The sequence below is a fragment of the Rhinichthys klamathensis genome, unplaced genomic scaffold (genome assembly GCF_029890125.1).
Source record: "Rhinichthys klamathensis goyatoka isolate OS25496 unplaced genomic scaffold, OSU_Roscu_1.1 h1tg000126l_1, whole genome shotgun sequence".
NCBI lineage: Eukaryota > Metazoa > Chordata > Actinopteri > Cypriniformes > Leuciscidae > Rhinichthys > Rhinichthys klamathensis.
Window position 1 is genome coordinate 381,980 of NW_026606663.1, and position 22,243 is coordinate 404,222.

At 41.3% G+C, this 22,243-nt stretch overlaps 1 protein-coding gene across 1 annotated transcript in view; it reads right to left on the reverse strand.

Annotated features, from left to right (window-relative positions):
* ndst2a (N-deacetylase/N-sulfotransferase (heparan glucosaminyl) 2a) overlaps window positions 1–13,317 on the reverse strand; it is a 70,618-nt gene extending 57,301 nt beyond the window's left edge. The window contains exon 1 of the mRNA XM_056256271.1: window positions 13,282–13,317. The gene's annotated coding sequence lies outside the window, so the exon portion shown is untranslated. The remainder of the gene's footprint in view (window positions 1–13,281) is intronic.
* Between the last annotated feature and the right edge of the window lie 8,926 nt (window positions 13,318–22,243).

Consider the following 22,243-nt stretch of genomic DNA (forward strand, 5'->3'; position numbering starts at 1 on the left):
TTTTTTTGGCGTTGCATTAACACTAATTAGTGTAGAATTGATTGAGAGGCGAACACCCTCACTCATTATAGTATAGCCATTACTCTTAGAATGACAAGTGACAGTGTTTCAAATGAGACTGAGATAAGTCAATGCTGCTGCTGATAGCAGCATCGCTCAGAGACGGCACGCAGCGGGCCTAACAGACAGAGACTTATTAACGATGACTACGGTACCTTGCTCAGACTCCTGGCTTGTGTCCGAAACCTGAAAAAGGTTACATGCAGTGCACAGAGGTTGGGAGGCATCGAGGTACGCCTGAATCTGATGCTTATGTTACATCCTGTAATCTATGATAATCCTATGCAGCGTACAAAATTAATCTTCAAAAAGACCAGCCATAGTGATTTTACTGCACATCACAAGTGGATGTGACAAACAGAAAAAAAACACACAAAAAAACGCAAACTGTTCTTTTAAAGAATTGTTTATTATTTAAAATTTTATTTACTTTTATTTACTTGTTACTATAATTTTTATATTCATAATATAAATGTATTATAATTCCATTACAGCTGTTTATTCACTTTGGGGTCAATTTATATTTATAAAAAAAAAACCTGTTACTGTATACATATTTTTATCCATCTTATGAGGGGCCAAACAGGAAATAAGTATATGATGTATATAGTGAATATTTAGATCAAAATCTGTGAAAACGTGAATACATAAATATAAATGTATAATTGTAAATCTGAATATATTGTTAAGTATGGATATAATTTGAAATTGTGAATATTTAAAATGTAAATTTTTTTTGGATTACATTTATATATTCAAATTTGTATCTATACATCCAAGATTATAAACATATACTCAGATTATACTCGGACTCAAATTTATATATACAAACTAAGAATTACATATTCAGATTTACATTGACAATTAGTTCCTGTTTGGCCCTTCTTATATATATATATATATTTGTACATTGTAGTCCTTACATGTTCACTAATTTAATCACTCAAAAAGACTCAAATGTACAAGTCTTTAAAAGCCTTTCTGAAACCAATTCAGTTTCCTAGGCAGCAAGGCAGGTGCCTTTGGTTTCAGACCAGACAGCAGTGATCTATCCTGCTCCTGAAGATCAACACTCCTGCAGAGTTTAGCTCCAGTCCTGCTGCAACGCACCTGTCTGTAATTTTCAAGTGAACCCAAAGACCTTGATTAGCTAGTTCAGGTGTTTGATTAGAGTTGGACCTGAACTCTGCAGGGAAGTAGACCACCAGAAGCAAGTCTGAACACCCCTGCAGTAAAACAAATCAGCATCCTGCCTCTTAAGTTGTGCAAAGCTGATTGTTGTTGAACTGCTCTCCTCCATAAAGGCCAGTAATTGGAGCACCTCTGCTTCACTGGTGGAGTTGCAGTGAAGAAAGAGGTGTCTCATTAAAGAAGAGAGTGAGAACAAAGCGTAAAGACAGATGAGGAGCCGTTAGTGCAAACACAAGAGAGCAAACCTGCAACGTGCACCCTCTGTCTTGATCAACCAACTAAGAAAATGCCAGACACGTAAGCAGGCACGCAGGTTTGGCCTGCGGTTAACGGCTCTAACAGAGCGTCTTCCCCTCTCCATCTGCTTGGTCGTCTCAGTGGCACTTGGCAGCAGTTTCAGGACTCACCAAATCCCTACTAGTGACACCATTCACATCCCAAACAATCGGTCTCGCTCACACTCTCGGCTGCTATCAGACAAACACACGTATGCAGCTTAACTTAAGGACATTCAATGTTAGGGATGCTACAGTTTCAAAATTGACATAGTTGGTGGGTTGTGGGAACTAGTCAATGTTATGGAAACTCTGAATAATAAGGCTGGTTCCCAGTTTTCTGATCAAATGCTTAGAGAGCATTCACGTAGGATGTTTTTGTGGTCAAAGACTCTATTGAGCACAACAGAATATAACAGAAATAATAATAATAATAATAATAATTATTATTATTATTATTATCCTATTATGCCCTTTTACGAAGTCTTGATTTTGTTTTTGGTGTGTACTAGAATGTTTTCATGCTTGTTTGTTCCAAAAACGCATAATTCTTTTTATATATTTTACATTATTACAGCACCTCTGTCCCGTCGGTCTCAAACGCGCCATCTAGGTCCTGTTTCGATGAAGCCCCTCCTTCTGAAATACGAAATGCGCTGTGATTGGTTAGCTGGCCCAGTGTGTCGTAATTGGCACATTAACTAGCGCTAAGACCCAGAATCTGCCCTACCTAAATTTACGTCCAGGAGCCACTTCTGATGTGAGCCAAAGTTTATTTGTATATTAGCGCATTTTCCACAAGCCAGTAGTTTCAGCTTCGCTTTAAAGTCCCTGTAAAGTCAAAATTAAGTATGTGTTCTGAGGTTGTCACACCACAGAAAAATGTGTTATTAGCCACCCAACCAAATTTGAATGATACATCAAATAAGCTATCAAAATCTCGAAAAAGTGAGCATTATTCTCTGCTCTCAGACGTTGGGGGCGTGTCCGCTGGCTGCGCTGAAACCCCGCCCACTCGCGGGAAAGCTGCCGATGGTGATATTAGGTGATACTGCTTTCGGGACGGGGAGATGAAGGCCGAGGCGGAAGATAGTCGGTTCGGCCCCATTCACCAGTAACAGCGGATTATCAGTGAATCCCAGTTGTCTCAGACGACAGTTTATAAAAATATCCCATATAAAATGATCACTACAGAGGCGGGTGTTGGCGGTGATCCTCAGCTCTCCATCAAGGTTGGCTCTTCACAAAATGAATCCACCTCTTCTTGATGTGATCGTTTTTCAGGAAAATGAAATAAGGACACCGATCTGTTTTGTACATGATCGCATCCAGGTAGTAGCCTACGCATTTCCGTGTCGAAGGCATAGCTAGCTAGAAAACTGTAGGCTGTAGTAACTAATAGTACTGACAGTAACTCGCGATTGAGCGGCAAACTGATGCGAATGTGCTCTATTGTTAGGGGAGGGGCCAGCCAGCCTCAGTGGCCTCAGTGCATCATCAAGTAGGGGCGTGTCCAGAAGCTCAGGGGCTCCAGTGCGTCATCGAGCCCCGTTTTAGCCCCGCCCAAAAAATCCGTAAAATATCAATGGTGAAAAACTGTTTAACGGTCTAACTCCACAATTCAGTAATTCACAGTTCACAGTCTTTGTAATATCTTTTAGCAATACATTTCTAACATTTATAATGAGTTTATAATTTTTTTTTTTAGAATTGCCTTTACAGGGACTTTAAACAAACTTGTTTAGGCTTAATAAATGTGACTATAATTTATGGTTGTTTTATACTAACATTTTTTATTCTTGTTCCATTCTTTTTTTTCTCATTCTTGTTCCATTCTGAATACAGTTCAATTTAAAAGATTTTTTTTGTGGAGGGAGGGGAACCACAATTCATAGTGCTTTTTTTTTGTAAATGTTTCATTTTATTTACTGCTATTTTATATTTTGGAATTTAATAATAAAATGTGTCTTATTCACCAAAGCAACTTATCTGTGTTTTTTCTCTCAAGAATGCAATTCTGACCCAGTAAATACGGCACATAACTTCTTTGAGAAGGTTTTACCGTGCAGCAATAAGTATCAATATCAATTATCAAACTATTAAAAAAACTCGCTAATCACCTAGTCAGTACTAATCAACTTTGTTTCTACGTCTCAATCTGCACTCCAATGCTCTGACATATAAGTATGAACCTACAATCTTTCCCACCATAATTCCCTTACTGTCTTCTCACCCTTACTGTTACTTATATCAGCTGCAGCTTATCTCTCACCAGCCCCACAACACAACGAACGACTGTCATTGCCACTAAAACAACCTGCAGATCCTGATGACGATCATCAGCCTGCAGGCGGGAGAGCCAGAGAGAGAAAGAGATCAAATGAAGGAGAGATGTCAAGCTTTCAAAAACAATAACACCAAAGAAATAGATATCAAATAAGATCATACAACCCCATATTTTCTCACACAGAGCGAGATGAAACAACTACATCAACACACCATAAAGCACAGCACACACAAGACAGAAGCCCGGTAAGGGTCTGCAACTAAAAGCCACAGATGTGAGCCAACTTGCAGCATGTGACCGTCAACACTTAAAAGACATGTTCAGCAGATGTTATGACAATGATTCAAACTTATTTGACAACTAGCAGACTGGTCATCAGGTTTGTGAACTATGTTCAACAGCCAATGAAATTGCTAAAGAACGGATGAGCAGTAGGAAGTGGTGGCCCAAGTCCTCCAGACATCGTTCGTCATATCCATATTTTCCACCTCTTTCCCATTCTGTGCAATTAGAGCAAAATGACAACAAGCCTTTCCATGATGTCAACAATCCCCATGACATTGAAAACACGATAGAAAATACAAAACTTTTAAGTCTTTAAATGTGTGCAGGCCACTGAGTCTTGCAGTGTGCACTGGCTTAAAACAAATGCCTTATTAGAAAAGACCCTTGAGTTAAAAGTAGTAATGGAAGCTAGGGTGATATAGGGTGATACAAGCTATGATACTGATTGGGAGAAAAAGAGAGCGAAAACAACAGACTCTCTGGGGGTGGATATGGTGGGATAGACAGACAGAAAGATGAATGGACAGACAGACAGGCTGCTATATCGGCACACCATGGATACTGCTAACAAGGACACACAGGCCAGATGAGAGAGCATGACCACCACCACAAACAAAGGCACAGACAATCCTTCTTGTTTGATGGTGATTGAGAAGTGCATGGTCTCTGTTCTGAGGTCATCATGTCTGGATGGAAATGCAACAGTCATTCTTCATAAGGTTTGAGAATATTTTATTGTAAAAACACCAGGAACTGAATGATGATTTACGGTGCTTCTTGAAGGACTGCATTATTTTGTTTGTGCGAACTGAACGCTGTACTAAAATGACTATTTCCTGCACCACTTTATGCCGCTGCTGAATCTGTAGTTCCACTGCAAAAGAAATTATGGCAAAGCCATCAGCTGGTGGTCTGAATTGAATATGATGAGAAATACATGGTAAAAATAATACAGAGACAATAAATAACAGTGTCGTATCAGCCGGCAGCACATAAAAACAAATACATAGTGTAATAAGATTAGTTAAATTACTGGTATTTTGAGCTGGTTCTTATTAACAAATTAGTCAAAAAGACTCAAATTAGTTACATGTTTGGTCTCAAGTGTCATTAACTCACTCAGTAAAGCGCAAATCATTACTTTAGTCTCGTTCTACTCGAAATTAACCAAGTAGTTACTGTGTAGTCAAATTTTAAATGTAGTTAAACTTTTTATTGTATTATAAAGGGAGGATGCCATACATTGTTAATGCAGTCATAAATGACTCAGAATCATCAATTGGAATCTGAACCAGATTTGTTGAATTCCTTACAAATCCCATCACTATTCTTCATTCCAGAGCGGCAATCCTGTGGGTTGGTTTACTTTCCATCTGTGTTTGGGATTGTGTGAGTGAACATTACTTTCTAACTCTATGTGCCGTGACTGACCATGTGCGCTATTTGTTTTTGATAACATCTTCAACCAAACTATAACGCTTGTAGACAACCAATGTCAGCATGGACTGGGCTTCATTCCTCTCTAGTTGTAAGCCTGAATCTATTTACTGTTTTTACACCCTGTTTCCAGCTATCTGGACACATCTAAGATAGTTTATCCATCTATCTTTCCTATAATCTGTTCTTTCCACCCAGAGAAGCAGTGAAACTTCCTGCACCCTCATCTCCTCTTTTCTCTCCCTCTGGGCGTCTCTTCTCCCCATTACCCCCTTCCTTCTCTCACCGTCCTCACATGCATTCTGCTTCTCTCATTCCTCGGCTGCTTCATTACTCCGCTCGTCCTTCTGGTGGAAACAGATCCCAAACGTTCCTGTATGCGATTAAGCTGCAGGCGCTCATTACGAATGGCTCTCGGCTTTCCAGCACAGGAGAGTGATCACTCAAGCTCACATATCTGCTCTCGCTCTCTACATGCTCCATATGCTGCTCACACAAAGTAAAGAGGAAGTGAGGGAAACTCAAGGAAGAAACGCAGCAAGCGGCCATATCATTCCTGCTAAACTTTAGACAAATCTAAAGTCAGAACAGCCATCTGTTGGGATCCCTGTGCAATGAACAGAGCAGAAAACACAGTGTTGAGCTGTTTTGCTATCAAATCTTTGTATTATGCCAATGGCAGGCATCTGCTGTAAGACGTGCCGTTATGTTTGTTAATTCTTAGTCTACTCCAAAAGAAAGAAAAAAAAACAGTCTATTGAGCATAAACCCCAAACACTGAAGTCATATTAGACTAGAGCACTGCTGAAATTCCCCTTTGAGCTTGATGTGGAGGAGAGGGAGTGCACTGGTGTTTGGTTACCCCCGCTGAGAGCAGCTGCTGGAGTGACAAGGTAAGGTAAAGCTATGCTGTTGGTGTAAAGTTGCAATTGTAAAGCTGGTAGAAATATAAAGTTGTGCTGGTGTTAAGTTGAGCTGATGGAAAAACACAGCTTCAAATTGCAATGGCTTTAGATTCACATCTCAAGATCAGATCGGGTTACTCTGTTTGAGGGGAGAAAAGTCAATGAGGGTTGGCCTCTCTATAAATGACTCAGCAGTTCCCACTGCCACTGTGTGCCTGTTGGAGTCTAAGTCAAATTGCATGCACCTCTACGCACATTATTTCGCTGTTGTAGTTCCAGTAGAAACAGTGAAATGTTTTTTATTTTTATTTTTTATTATTATTTACTCTCCAATGCTGCATTTATTTGATCTAAAAATACATTCTAAAAAAGCATTTTTTTCTGTCACTTTTGAAAAAAAATTTGCGTCTTTGCAATAAAAGTATTAATTACTTTTAAACAAGTGGGGTTGCGCAAACAAAAGTTGCTTGTTACTTAGTTCGAAAGGTGTAGCAGAGAGCAGCTGGTGCACTGATGAAGTTTTGTAACGTCATGTCGTGAGTGTAAACCCGATGCAGTAATTGAGTGTCTGGATGAAGTTTGTAGGACGTCGTTTCCTTTGCCAGACTAGCACTGTTCACAGTCTCACTCAGAGCACCTGGAAACGTGCCATCTCAGCTTTTCAGCAGCATGCAATCAACAACACCAAGTGTTCCTCGCTCACACACAAACACACACATTCAATCGCCCCCTGATTTTCCTACCTTTAATATACAGGCACCATAAGAGATGAATACAATTTGAAAGGCGAGTTAAAAACATCCCTTTTCTACAGGTCTGCTACATGCAACGAATACCATTTCCCACACAAACAAACTCCAAAACACAGGCAAGCACATACACACAAACTGACTAAGACAGATTCAGAGCACACCCCATGTCTGGTCTTTGCCAATGGCCTCATCCTGTCTCTGCGGTGATAGCTGAGGGAGAGCTGGGAAGTGGGCGACACTGACAAATGTCCAGCCTCAACCCCACAAAATGAGAAAGAGGAAGAGAGAGAGAGAAGCATGACAGTTTCTTCTCCGACAAGGCCATCTGCACTGCAGAAACCCTAGAGGCCTTGGTTCAGATGACTTCCTTTTCTTCCCCCTCATTCTTTCTTCATAGCTTCTCTTAATTCTCAAGCAAGCCAAGTACAAATTACCCCCTCATGCACAGTCAGCAGTAATGACAGCAGCGAAAGCAATATGAATTCACCCTGGTGATGAGGTCTCAGTTCAGGTCAGCCGGCCAGCTGTCCATCAGGCAATAGCCATCATGATGGGTTACCGTTAGTCTGGTAGTGGAGAAGTCGGTGCAGCCAGACCTGTAGGGCTCCATTAGCGCAAAGCTAATGAGACAGAACCTCAGCGGGCGGGGGTACACACTCATTACGGCAGGATCATGGGCCTGTGCGGGTAGGCAACTGGTGTGTGTGAGCGTGTGACTTATGACTAAGAGGTGTGATGGAATTTGTTGAAAGTTAAAGCTTCAGGGCTCCATTTCCATTAGAAAGAAACCAAGTATAGATTGAATGTTCAATACATTTCTTAAACATCTGTAGAAAGTGTTGCCCAAAGCGGTCTAATTTACATAGAATGCAGGAAAACAATGGAAAAGACTGGCACATAGTCTTGAAGCACAGTGTAAACTAGATGTTTACATGTTCTGAAAAAAATGCAAGTAGTGCTTGCACCTGTAAAACTGCATGATGTCAAGGTGTTCTGGGTGGTTGCCAGGGTGTTGCTACCAGATTTGGCTAAAATCCAGAAATAAAGAATTGTTTCTTTTCCAATTCATAAGTTAGAATATGAATGTTTTCTTCAAACGTCTTGGAGACGATGTCACAGTTCTTCAGGATTTAGCCGTCTCAGGTTTTTTTTGTTTCTTCATGTAATCACAGACAGACTCGATGGTGGTGAGCATCTGTGTGGGAGCATACTGGCTGTTGTCAGACATACAAAAATCTCACTGGATTATTACAGTTAATGGCAAAAGGAATGTTTGGAAATGTAAACTGATATTTCCTGCTGACACACCACATCAAAAGATGTAGGCTAATTAAACAGGCTTTTGCACAGTACTGTAGGCTATATGTTCGGCTTTATTTTATTACAATGGGGTAAACTAATATATACAAATACAAAGAAATATCTAACTTTATTTATGTATATTAGAATTGTATATATATAACAGTTTTTAATAATAGGGAAATTATCCCATATGTTGTGAGCATGATGACATTGATATCTATTTATTATTAAAAACCACACTTATGCAATTAATATGAAATTCATTCTTGATAATTAATTAAGCTGAGGTTTGAGTATACTGTGCTACTGACCTTACAAACTAAAAGGACTTCAATGAGTGACTTGATTAATATAGCCTGTCACTTGAATGAACTAAGTTTGACCTAACCCAGATTTCCTTCTCTCCAAGATCCACAAGAGCACAGCTAGCCATAACACAGCCTGAAAGGCTGATCAACGAAATGGACACCACCTGCTTAAATACAACGGGAGCAAGATGCCAAAGCACTATAGTCCCTTCTTTCCGTGGCTGAATGCAGGAAGGTGTCTAACTTGTCAAAGCTACACGGTGCCTTGACCTGTACTTAAACAAAAGAAACGGAGCCAACCAGTTCCATTAGGGCACAGCTGAGTGATGTCAGCACTGGCACAGCCCCTGTGATGTAACACAGCAGACTAACAATCACAGCGAACAGAAAAGACAGAGCTGCTCTGGCCGTAAGGGACTGCAACAGACTGTGCTTTAGCCTGGCTCTCGCTTTGGATGCCATACTGAAAAGCCATTACCCAAAGGAGCCATTTAACAACATCAATTAATCAATCAGAACAGTCAGGAAATGAATTTGGCGAGGGCCTCATCAAGGAGTGCAATTTTTGATACAGAATGTCTCATTTCAGAATGGTGGTAGGGTGAAGATAAAAAAAAAAAACACAGGGGAGGAAAAAGGTCTCATTTGGATGATGTCCCAGCTTCCAAAAATCTCACTTAATTAGCAAAAGTGGTAGAGAAAATAGCGAGGACTTTAAGATAACTTTGAAACAGAAGCAGCAACGATGGCAGCATACGAAATGACACAAGCAGCTGTTCTCTTCAAGACGTGTTGATTAGTGTATTTATATATTTCTAGGCAAATCTTGGATGAGAGATTGCCAGGTCAATGCGGGACTGATTGTGTGCATGCAGATTACCACAGCTGATTAGTAGCAGGGCCTTATGTTGGTTTAAGACGACAAGAGGCCAATACTGATGACAGGAAGTGCCCGTCAATAACCAGACCCTGCGTCTCAGGTTCAGTTTCACTCCATCTGTCTCGAACCAGCCTTCGGTTTAACTTCTTTCCCCCTCATTCACCCCATTACCTCCCATGTATCCTCAGGTGGCCCATCTGTGCAGAGCGGCAGTCTTCAGCACTTTAAGCAAGGCCTTGATCAATCGGATCAATGGAGGTGATCAGCGTTATGAGCTCTGATCAGCCCGCATGGGGAACAGGCTAATCCAGTTAAGCCATTAGCAAGCCGGGACAGATGAGCCTGTTGGGCATTGAGCCCATCTATGAGGTTTGCTTATTAGCACGCTGCCGTATGGAGAAAATAAAACACGGTCATGAATGTCGGGCCCTATGATTTTGTGAAGCAAAACACAAAGGAGGAATCAAAGAATCTAGTAATAAAATTGGAATGTAGCGCATCACACGGAATGTCACCAATTTTTTTAAATTGGTCAAATGGTGCATAAAAAGACTTATTTAAATATGGATGTCCGGCATGTTCTTTGTGTGAATGAGTGGCGCGGTTTCGTTTACTACACATACTGAAGCATGCATGATGCTCATGGTGTTTTCAGTATCTGCTCTCTCACTATATGGAGGACAATCCTCATCAGCATCCAGCATTTCATTTTATAAAACTATTTTCAGATACACAGAAACTCATAGGTCTTCACATCAACCTCGTTAAAATAAAAGTTTGGTTGAGAAATTATGACAGACATATATTAATATTGTACAGTAAAATGTAATTATCAAAAGTACTAATAATACATTTATTAAATTGTTATTTTTATGCCTTAACTTGATTACAAATTAGATTTTTTGATAATACATTTCTATGAAAACATAAATCCAGAAAAATTCAAACAGACAACATAATTTCTGAAAAATATTTATTATTAAATTGTTAAAGTTGTATTAATTTTAATTGATTAGATAACAGATTCCAGAAAAATGAAAACGGGAAAAAATTCAACCGATTTCAAAGGGCCCTATGAATGTAGGAACAAGACATGTGGAAGGTCTGCACTCGTTTGCGGCTGATCCGGTGCGACAGAGGAAGAGTGTGTGAGCTAACATGACCGGCGAGTTCTGGTTAAGATGCGAGGAGTAGGGCCGGAGGCTACAAGGAGGGAGGAGGGGTGAGACCCTGCCCTGGGTAAACACAGAGACAGCGTGGCCCCGAGCTGGAGGTCACCCTTCAGCCTGTGATTGAGCATGTGGATCAAACTACATTAAATGCACTACAGCTTGTGTTACAGAAATCCATTTGCAGCTCCGCAATTATCAGCAACAGCCTTCAACCTACATTCACACTCACCGCCCATCTGGGAGGTGGTTTAAAACACAAGATCTGTCCCACGGTTAGAAAGCGAGTGAGCGAGGGACCGGTGGAGAAAACTTACAGGTCTGCTGGAGTATATCACATTAATCATCTGTCCTGGTTTTGTTTTTCCTGCTGCTGCATTTCATTTGTTTCATATTTAGATGCTCCTCACAGATTAATCTCTGCAGGCGCTCACGTAGGCTGCCGATGGCAGAGAGAGCATTAAACAGCTCTGCCAGAACCTACCATAAATTACACAGCCACATTAGAAGCTACTGCAGACAGAGAGAAAAAAAAGAGAGAAAGAAACTAGCTCTGGTAGGCCAAAAGAATAAGTTAAACATATGACACGGCCTCCTTTAGAGAGGTGTCTTTTTCAATCACATCCTCTACTTTAAAAAAATAGATTGGCAGACGGAGACAACAGGCATCCTCAGCGGGGAGAGGTGTCAGATGTAGTTGGAAGAGGGCGAGAAGAGAAAGGAGAGGAAAGGTGGAGAAAATAAGGAGGGGTTGAAGAGAGAGAAATTTGGTCATCACAAGTCACAACACTGTTGCAACATATGAGCGGAAGGGATTTAAACGATCTCCGCATGAATGCTGTGCCTCTGTTACACTGTAGAGACTTCAAACTCTGACTTCAGAGTCAAGATGTTGCCTAAACCACCTCAAAGCATCAAAAAATATAAATGTAGTATTTTCCATTCAGCCTGGGAGCAATCGGAGATGGAGGGAATAGTTTATGCTGCTACTGCATGAAGATATCAAAGGGACCTGAGTTTATGCTGCTATAGCATAAAAGTATCAAAGAATCCAATGGCGCACATTTGATATAGATTGCTGCTCTCTCCATTATGATTACTCCCCACCACGCTAGCTCATTTTGAGTTTGTTTTGCATTGAGCTTTTCTATCTTCTATTTTCAATAGCCGATCAGCCGATGGTGATATTAGGTGATACTGCTTTCGGGACGGGAGGATGAAGGCCGAGGCGGAAGATAGTCGGTTCGGCCCAATTCACAGTAACAGCGGATTATCAGTGAATCCCAGTTGTCTCCGACGAAAGTTTATAAAACTATCCCATGTAAAATGATCACTACAGAGGCCGGTGTTGGCGGTGATCCTCAGCTCTCCATCAAGGTGGCTCTTCACAAAATTAATCCACCTCTTCTTGATGTGATCGTTTTAATGGAAATTTAAATAAGGACACCGATCTGTTTTGTACATGATCGCATCCAGGTAGTACGCATTTCCGTGACGAAGGCATAGCTAGCTAGCAAACTGTAGGCTGTAGTAACTAATAGTACTGACAGTAACTCGCGATTGAGCACCAAAACTGATGAGAAATCTATTGTTAGGGGAGGGGCCAGCCTCAGTGGCCTCAGTGCATCATCAAGTAGGGGCGTGTCCACAAGCTCAGGGGCTCCAGTGCGTCATCAAGCCCTGTTTTAGCCCCGCCCAAAAAATCCGGAAAATATGAATGGTGAAAAACTGTTTAACGGTCTAACTCCACAATTCAGTACTTCCCAGTTCACAGTCTTAGTAATATGTTTTAGCAATACATTTCTAACAATGTGTTTAGAATTTTTTCAGTCTTTGCACTTTGCAGTCACGTGACTACCATGGATACCTGGCGGGCAACAAACGGGTATTTTCAACGTAGAGTCCTGTAGTTCCAGGTCTTATGGGTCTTTTAGTAGCTATCAAGTCTGTTAGCGAGCTAGCTGCATAACTATGGACTAGAAATAGGATTAACTCCAAGGTAGCTAAATTGTGTAAAGCAGACAAGGTTTTTTAAGATAATCGAGCAGTAATAATTCCTCCGTAAATAAATAATCTAGCTCTACTGTTGGGTCATCTCTGGTTCTCATTGAAAACCATAGATATCACAAACCTCAAAACACCAACGTTTGTATAGTAAAACTGGCGACGTCCTGGCAATATCCTTGATTAGTTTACTGTGTTTCGTTGCTGGAGAACGACGTTCTTGCCCGCCAGCCAGTACTTGTGACGTCACGTGCAAAGTATGAATTGCCTTTACAGGGACTTTAAAGATTACATTTAACATTCTATTTCAAATACATGCTATTCATTTGAACTTATTCATGAAAAAAAATTGTATCATGGTTTCCATTAATCTGATAATACAAGCACATAGAGTCACATGATCATAGATATATCTGCACAGCTTACCTTATTGGAGGGAGTTTATCAGCAGAGCCAAAGACCTGCAGAGAGAGAAGGAGAGAGAAGGATCATTACCAATGTAGCTCAAAGCTCCAAAAATTGAGCCCCTGCTGTTCAGGTCTACATCAATGTAACCTGTCTTTTTCCTATATTCCTCAGACCAAATGAGCGGAAAAAGACACTGAATGACTTAAACAAAAAAAACTCTGACCATGAGCATTTATTTTAGAAATCAGGGCTTAGTACTGCTGTAACTGCTTTCATGTGATCCCTTGCTTTATGAATACAAACTCATCATCAACCTACATTTTCGCCATGAGGAAGCAGAAGTCTTGGGAGACAGTCTCTCTCGGGTAGCACTAACACATCTTTCTGGATCCTCATACATGCAGAAAGGAGTTAGAACTCTATTGTCCAAATCTAAACTGCACGAGACGCCTAGTGGAGGGAATTCTGGGGCGAGAACCTGAGGGATCAGGGGGATGCTGGTCCTTGGCACTTAACCCCCTGAGCCCCAGTCTTTGAACCACTGCATCCCAACCATGCATGTCAAACGTCAATCCTCACGGATGAGCCGGCCAGCCGTTGGACACTGTGCATAAATAATGCAATACTATTGGCTTCAGCTATGAATCATTCATACACGTTATACACATTTATGCATGCACACAGTATTGCAGATCGTTTTTCCATGCACCTTTATTCTTACGCATGTATAAAAAAAAAGAAAAAAAAAAAGGTCGGGTCATATTTAGAGATGAGCTCTGACTAATGCTGTCGATGAAGAAACATGTCTCAATGGACAGACTCAATGAAAGATGCTTCTGACATTAGCAAATTAAGGACAATGTTTATCTTGTTTGGACCTCTCACTGCCCATGTGATCTATCTGCAAATTAACACACCGAGGGCAACACTAACAACTCTGCCTGACGGATTCCACTGTGGATGGGGTTTCTAATCCTATTGTAAACCAGAGTCTCCCACTTGGGGATAGAGCAAGAATGAAGGAGAGAAAGAAAAAGACTGTGAGACAGAGAGGGAGCAAGCGAGAGTGATAGTAAGCAGTCTGCCAGCAGGTGAGGATTAGTAGTCTATCATAATGGGATTTTATCTGTGTGGTATGTAGCAAATCAGCACAGCAGAGGAGAGTTGCTCAAGACTGAGTCCAGCATTTCTACACTGACACTCCAGAGATTCTCTCTCACAGCCCCTTGCACCTGACCATGTTCAGGAGACATAAGCAAGACATATGATATCTCTATTGTATAAAGCACACAACGAATATTTGAGAGTTTAAAGTTGATAAGATGCACACCTGCTCTGAAACGTGATGAGATGCACAGACAAAAAGCATGATTGCGCATCAATCTCACTCTTGAATATCGAAAAGCATATTGCTGTCAAATTAAAAAATGCATTTCAAATTCAATCCCTAATATTTAGGGACGCGATGTCCATTAGACTTCATGGGGAGGAGGGGTTTATGACCTATACTGGGACCGACCACCAGGGGGCGATCGAGACGTTTTCTCTTCATTTTTCAGGACTTGTGCAGCACGCTTGGAAAAAAAACCTATTCAAATAGATGTGTTTTTCCATTCTACTGCACTACTTTTCCAATGTTTGCAATGTAAACATGCAGTAGACGGACGTATTTAACTGTTGCGCTTGCGTCATTTGCTGCGCCTCGTGCATTACACGCCATTCTAAAAACATGTGGTGGAAAAATTAAACTATATATATTAAACTAATAGGGATGCACAATGATATCGTCACGACATCGGTATCAGCCGATAAAAGCTTAAAATGATCATCATCAGCAGATATTAATATTTCTGCCGATGAGCCTTGCCGATAAGGTGGCGGGTTTACTATGCGCACGTGACGAACTTGAACGTAGAGCGCCAGCAACATGTCGGCTGTGTGGAGGTATCTCGAGATCTGTGAAACAGATAACAAACTGGCTATTTTCAGTACTTGTAAAGCACAAGTAATGCGAGGAGGCGCAAAACAACACTCGTTCAACACTACAAACATGATTACAAATCTTAAGAGCCGTCATCCTGAGCAGCACCAAGACTTTTTGAAAAGTAAGGAGGGAAAAATGCCGGCAAAACCAAAAACCCATCAGCAGCCTCTACTTCAGTCCTTTGACAAAGCTAGAAAATACAGCAGCGACCATTCAAAGGTAAAAGAACTTAACAAAAAAATCATTGAATTTATTGCTCTTGCAGCGTGGTGGAAGACGTTGGCTTCAGCAGGCTAATGATGCACCTAGAGCCGCGGTATGTTATGCCTAGCCGGCGCTACTTTTCTGATGTGGCCTTACCTGAATTACAGAGTGTGGTTGCCAGTCACATTGAAAAGCTTCTTGTCTGCGCTAGTCACATTAGCTTTACCACGGACATTTGGTCATCAAGTGTGAGTCCTATTAGCATGTTGAGCCTCACTGCCCAGTGGATAGACGAAGACTTCACCATTAAAAAAGCTGTCCTACACTCGCAGGAATTCTCCGGTTCTCACACAGCAGCTGCAATTGCATCCACGTTTGATAATATGTTAGGGAAATGGAAAATAGAAAGAGAACGAGTGCATGTCGTGCTACGTGACAATGCCCGTAACATGGCTAAAGCTATGGTGGAGTTTGGTGTGGCAAGTCTACCGTGCATGGCACACATGCTGCAACTGGCAGTTCATGAAGGTGTCCTGTCTCAGCGCAGCGTGGCGGATGTTGTGGCGGTGGGAAGGAGAATAGTTGGACATTTCAAGCACTCCCAGCAAGCATACAGTCGGCTGGGGGATGTACAGAAAGAGCTCGGAATGTCGGTAAAACGACTTCAACAAGACGTCGCTACCAGACCGAATTCGACATTTTATATGATGCGAAGCTTGGTCGAGCAGAAGAGGGCACTAGGTGCTTACGCCGCTGATTTCGAGCTTCCTGCAACTTTGACGGCAAATCAGTGGGGGATTCTAGAAAATATGATAACACTTCTCGCCCCCTTTGAGCAGCTGACCAGAGATATAAGTTCTGCAGAGGCCTCTGCTGCTGATGGGATCCCCGCGGTTGTGGCACTGACACGACTGCTTGGCCGGCCGAGTGACACGGACGGAGGCGTGCAGACCACCAAAACTTCCCTGCTGGAAGCCGTCAATCATCGCTTCAACGGTGTGCAGTGTGAGGCACTTTATTCGGTTGCAACCATGCTTGATGCCCGCTACAAAGACAGGTATTTTGACGTGGAAAAAAAGAGGAGTGCTCGCAACCTGTTGCTCAAAGTTTTGGATGACATGAGCAGCAGTGCAGATGTCAGCACAGAAGATCCCCCAGAGAAGAGGACCCGAACAGGATCACTGCTGGATATGTATGAAGAAATTCTGGAGGAAAATGTCATTTTTGAGGAGCAAGACAAGACCGAGGCCGCATCACAGGTAAGCATCAAACATGCACAAATGTAGTTTTTTTTTTTTTTTTTTTTTTATATATTTCACTTTAGGACCGAAAGCGTCCTAATTAATAATGCAACTTTCTCGATTATTATTCTGCAATGTCATAACATAGATAATAGCCTATTTATCATAAAGCGGCCTGTGTATTAAAGGGACACTCCACCCATTTCAACATTAATCTTTATTGAAAGTGGGTCATATATGTAGTCGAAATGTACAAGAAATTTTGAATTTGGTGCCCTCTTGACCGAGAAAAGACAGAAAATAACTTTAGGGCGCATTTGTATGTAAGACAACAACTCCCACAATGCACCACATTGCACAGCTCCGTAAGCCACTCCCACTAATCCAGAACAGCGCAAACATCAAATAAATCACTCTTCCGTCTACAAGGCTAGCTGCCAAAAGAGTTTGAAATTCATTTCACACAAAATGTCTAGTTAGTTGGCTGTGGCGAGCAGGGCGAGGGACGTGAGAGGACGGCGCGAGTGATAATGAATGACACCTGTGAGACGCAGCGGTCTCATATCTCTCATGGAGGAGCGGAAGCACAAAAGGAACAGGCCTGATTTTATGTTGTGTTTTGTTTCTGTTGTGTGTGGCCAGCTGGCTTATACTTTTGTTTTGTATTTGTTTATTTTACTATTAAAATGTTTAAATGTTCGCCGGTTCGGTTCCTGCCTCGTTTCCACAACAACGAACCCCGTTACATTGGCAAACTCATTAGCGAATTACTCCTCGTTTGTATTTCTTTCTATATGGTGAATTATTGCATGATACCTTAATGTTCAGTCAGAACATATGCGGTGCGAAACTAGGATGGTTCACATCACAACACAAACGTCCGTGTGCTCGTCTGATTCAGAGATTTCGTCCAGGAGAAATTGCCATCGTTGAAATTCTCTGCAGCAGACGGACTCTATCTGTGTCCATAGCGCACAGCGAGAGCACAGGCACCAGCAGTCCGCCCAGCTCGAGCCAGTCCGGGCTCCTCGTCCGCGTCAGGCAGCCGCCTCCTGTTGCTCCGTCAGCCTCAGCTGCTCTTCACTATATTGCGGCTCGTAAAGATAGCCACGAACATCGGATTCGAGCAGCAGAATTTCAAAATCCTCTTCTTCCATATCATGTTTAGTTTCTTCCGTCATTGTCGTAACTTCCTATCTCCACAGCGCTTGTTAGCTTAGCTTATAAACAAGATGGCTGATATTGATTTCAGTATCTGCAAGTGAAGTCCCACCCACTGATCTGTGATAGCTCTGTTAGCGCATTAGGTCCAACCCCCTATGGGCGGGTTTGAAAGGGTGGGAACTAGTGCTTGTAGTCTTTACAGAAATCCCCCCCTCTTACACTTCCTTCTACAATGACGTAAAATGATGATTTTTGCGTCATTGTAGGAGGAAGTGAAAAAGGTAAATTAGCGGATTTCTCTAGTCTCAGGGGAAAATGAGAGAGTGTTGGACGATCATTCAATAGTATGACTAGGTTTCTAACAATGGAAATCTTAATGCAAATGGGTGGAGTGTCCCTTTAATAATAAACTTGCAACTAATAAATCATTTGATTTCTGAAATAAAAATAAATAAAATAAAAATAAATAAAAATAAAATAAAAATAAATAAGTGCTCTGTTAATGCCTAAAAAGCATAAAGTAAAAAAATCAGTAAGTGATTTAGTAATTATTCTGTTACTTCATAGGTCGTCTCATACCTGGCCGAACCCACAATTCCCAGGAACGACAGTCCATTGGAGTACTGGAAAAACGCAACCAGGCCCGTTTCCCTGCCCTCGCTTCTGCTGCACGCAAGTACCTGTGTGCGCCCTGCACAAGTGTTGACCGTGAACGGCTGTTTAGCGTTGCCTCTGATGTGATAGACGAAAAGAGAAATCGAATGGACGGTGAAAAAGCAGAGGTGCTCATTTTTGTGAAGAAAAATCTACCTCTGGTATTAAAAAAATAGCTGAACAGAAGCCTACTGGTCAGCTGAAGTTGTCAACCTAGTTAGTTGGACTGAAAAGGTTTGTACGACTCAAGTTCAAGTGAAGGATAAAATGTCCTTGTAGTTTTTTTTGCAATACAGAGCACACTGTTTGTCACTGAGTTATTACAGGACTGTCTGTGGTTTACAAGATAATATATGTAGCTTGGTTTTAAGTTTGATTATATTTTAAAGTGGGTCTGAAGAGTAGGTCTGGACTACAGCTGCGTTTTTTGTGCACTTGACCACTGTATGGGAAGCATTTGGCAGACCTGTTCAAGTAGGAGATGATGGCTACATTTATTAGGGCCCGAGCACCGATGGTGAGAGGACCCTATTGATTTTGCTCCGTTTATTATTATTTCGCTTCTTCTTCTCTTAAAATAATCGCTTTTTAGAGGGCCTAAACATGCTCGAAAACTCATGACACTTTGCACACGCTTCAGAAGTGGTGAAAATTTACGTGTGATATGGTTTTCAAAATTGGGTGGGGCAAATTCGGTAAATTATTGCCCCCACATTTTGCCCCGGCTTTACGTTTCACGTACAGGTATGAAATTCGGTACATACACTCATTCGGTACATACACTCATTATGCCATGTAATGACCCAATACCTACAAAAAAGTCTCTTGGAGCATAGCCCTAAACACAACAGGAAGTCAGCTATTTTGAACTTCCTCCTAGATTTTGTGCATATTTCCTGATATTGTACTTTAACGAACTCCTCCTACAGTTTTGATCTGATCCTCTTCAAATTTGGTGAGTGTAATCTTAAGGCCTTTGCGGCGTTAAATTGCGAAGATCTTGAGTTTTTGTCGAAGGGTGTGCTCTCGGCGGCCTGACAAATGTGAGGGGGAAAATGGCTCAATAGCGCCCCCTACATTATTGCCCCGGCTCTACGTTTGACGTACAGGTGTGAAATTCGGTACATACATGTAATGACACAATACCTACAAAAAAGTCTCTTGGAGCATAGCCCTAAACACAACTAGGGATGCAGCGATTACCGGATTTCACAATTAACCGCGCTTTAAAACGTCACGGTTAATTAATCGTAAAGACTATGCTACACCGAGTGTTCTGCAAAGTACGGAACTTTTGCACCTAACACAAAACGAAAACAAAGTTACACCAGCGGTGCACCAGCTTAAAGTGCCGTGCTCGTCAACCACTATGGCAGAGGGACTAAGCAGACGCTCTATTTCCACCGAAAAAACACCTTAAGTGCGTGTTCACATATCTCGTCTTTTGCGCGCTCAAGTTCGAATTTCAAATGTAGGCGCGCGGTATGCGCGCTCATAATGGAAGCGACGCGCTCGTTTTTTCCAAGCGCGTCCGCGCCGCATCTAGATAAAAACATCTCTACTTTTCAGAATGCCGCAAGCGCACCGTAGGTCAAGTGACAAGAACTAACAGAGCAACGACAGACGCCTCCGGAGCGCAATAACCGCCCTAACGCTTTGGAAAAAGGAGAACGCGGCGTGCAACTTTCAGCTTTCAGTGCAACGTAAAAAAAACAACAACAACAACAAAAAAACAGCGGAATATTTTGGTTACGCAAGTCTGTGGAAAACCGAATGTGACGTGCTCTCAAGAGTTTCAGTGAACATTTAACTTAATATCCTATTGCTTTCTCCTGTCTGTGTTGAGTAAATGTTAGGCTTTGTAGTTTTAATATGCCCGGTGTAAAACACTAACATAAGATCATGTAGACTTCTAGGACTACCAATTAACTGCATTTCAGTTATTAATAACACTGCATGAGAGATGTTCTCAGTTTCTTTCTATAATTTTTACTTAAACTTCAAACAAACAAACCAAAATAATGAGATTATAATAGATGATTTTCTAAAGGCACATGTAAAATTTGGATTAATAATTTAAAAAAGAGTATTAAAATAAGTACAATAATATTGGTGGATAACATTTGGACTACCGTAAAACTTCAAATAATAGCCGAGTCCCAAATAGACGCCTGTCTCTTTTACACGCCTGGTGTGGCTGCAGGTTTGGGTAAATAAAGGCCGGTCTCAAATAGAGGCCGGGTCTGTTTTTTAGTTTCGGGTTGTATTTAATCCTCTAAAACCGTCAGATCGTCGGCTTTTTGGCGGCCGCCAAAGCACATTTTTGTCCCTCCAAAGTCTTTTTTGATCGATGAGTGATGTAGAATAGAATGACTGCTGCGCCTGACAGGGCGCGTTACAAGCAGAGAGAGAGAGAGAGAGCCCCGGCCGCGCGCGCGCACTCTCGCGTCTTCAAACACCACGAGCGCTGTCTTGCTCTCTCTCCCTCGCTCATACTAATCAAAATCAATTGACGCGATAGTAAAAGCTCGGAAGACCGCAGTTTCACGTGGAGCATTTGGAGATTTTTAGAGATTAGAGACAGGCCTATACACTCAATGAACAACATCTCAACACTAAATTATAAAGGCCTGTCTCATATAGACGCCTGTCTCAAATACAAGCCGGTGCAGTTCGACGATTTGGGCAAATAAAAGCCCGGGCTACTATTTGAAGTTTTACGGTATATTTTTTTTCTTTTAAAAGAAATACATAGGCCTAATATTTAGCTTGCATTTAATTCAATAGAGCCAGCCAAATACTTTGTTTATTCTGATTTTCATTGGGATTTATTATCCCTTTATTTATGTTTTTAAGTCAAATACCAACAAGATATTGTTTTCATGTTATCAAGTTTTCTACCTCAGGTTGAAAATAAATTTAGAACAAACTAAAAACTTAATAATTTTGTGATCTATTTCAATCAAAGAGCCCTGCAGCCTTTGACTTAATTTGTTATTTTTAAAAGAAAAATGCTGGATGTTTACAAAGCACTTCTCTTTAATTCCAAAGGAAGAGATTGATTATTGTTTGCCATTTTATAATTTTGTACTGTGTTGTGGCAGAAATAAATAACACATTAAAATCTAGTGCTGAGTGTTCATGTGATATTATACATTAGTAGTGTTGTGAAATTAATTGATGGATAATAATCGTGATAATCGTTAAACCGTGATTATTTCTCAGACAATAATCGTACTTAGAAAATCTGTAATCGTTGCATCCCTAAACACAACAGGAAGTCAGCTATTTTGAATTTCCTCTCAGATTTTGTGTAGTTTTTGCCATTTCCAGACGTACTTTAACAAACTCCTCCTACAGTTTTGATCTGATCCTCTTCAAATTTGGTGAGTGTAATCGTAAGGCCTTTGCGACGTTAAATTGCGAAGATCTTGAGTTTTCGTTGAAGGGTGTGCCCTTGGCGGCCTGACAAATGTACACCCAATTTCAGCCTTTGGGTGATTTGTGCATGAATATGTAATATAGTTCAATATTGCTTGCAGTTCCGATGTTGCTAGGCAACCACAGACAGCCTGCAGTAACTCAGGCATACAATGTCCGATCTGCCCCAAACTTCACATGTTTGATAAGAGTCCTGTCCTGAACACATAACCATGCTCATATTTGGTTATAGCAATAGCGCCACCTGTTGGTAGCAGGAAGTGTGCAAATACAAATACTTTGACATAGTCCT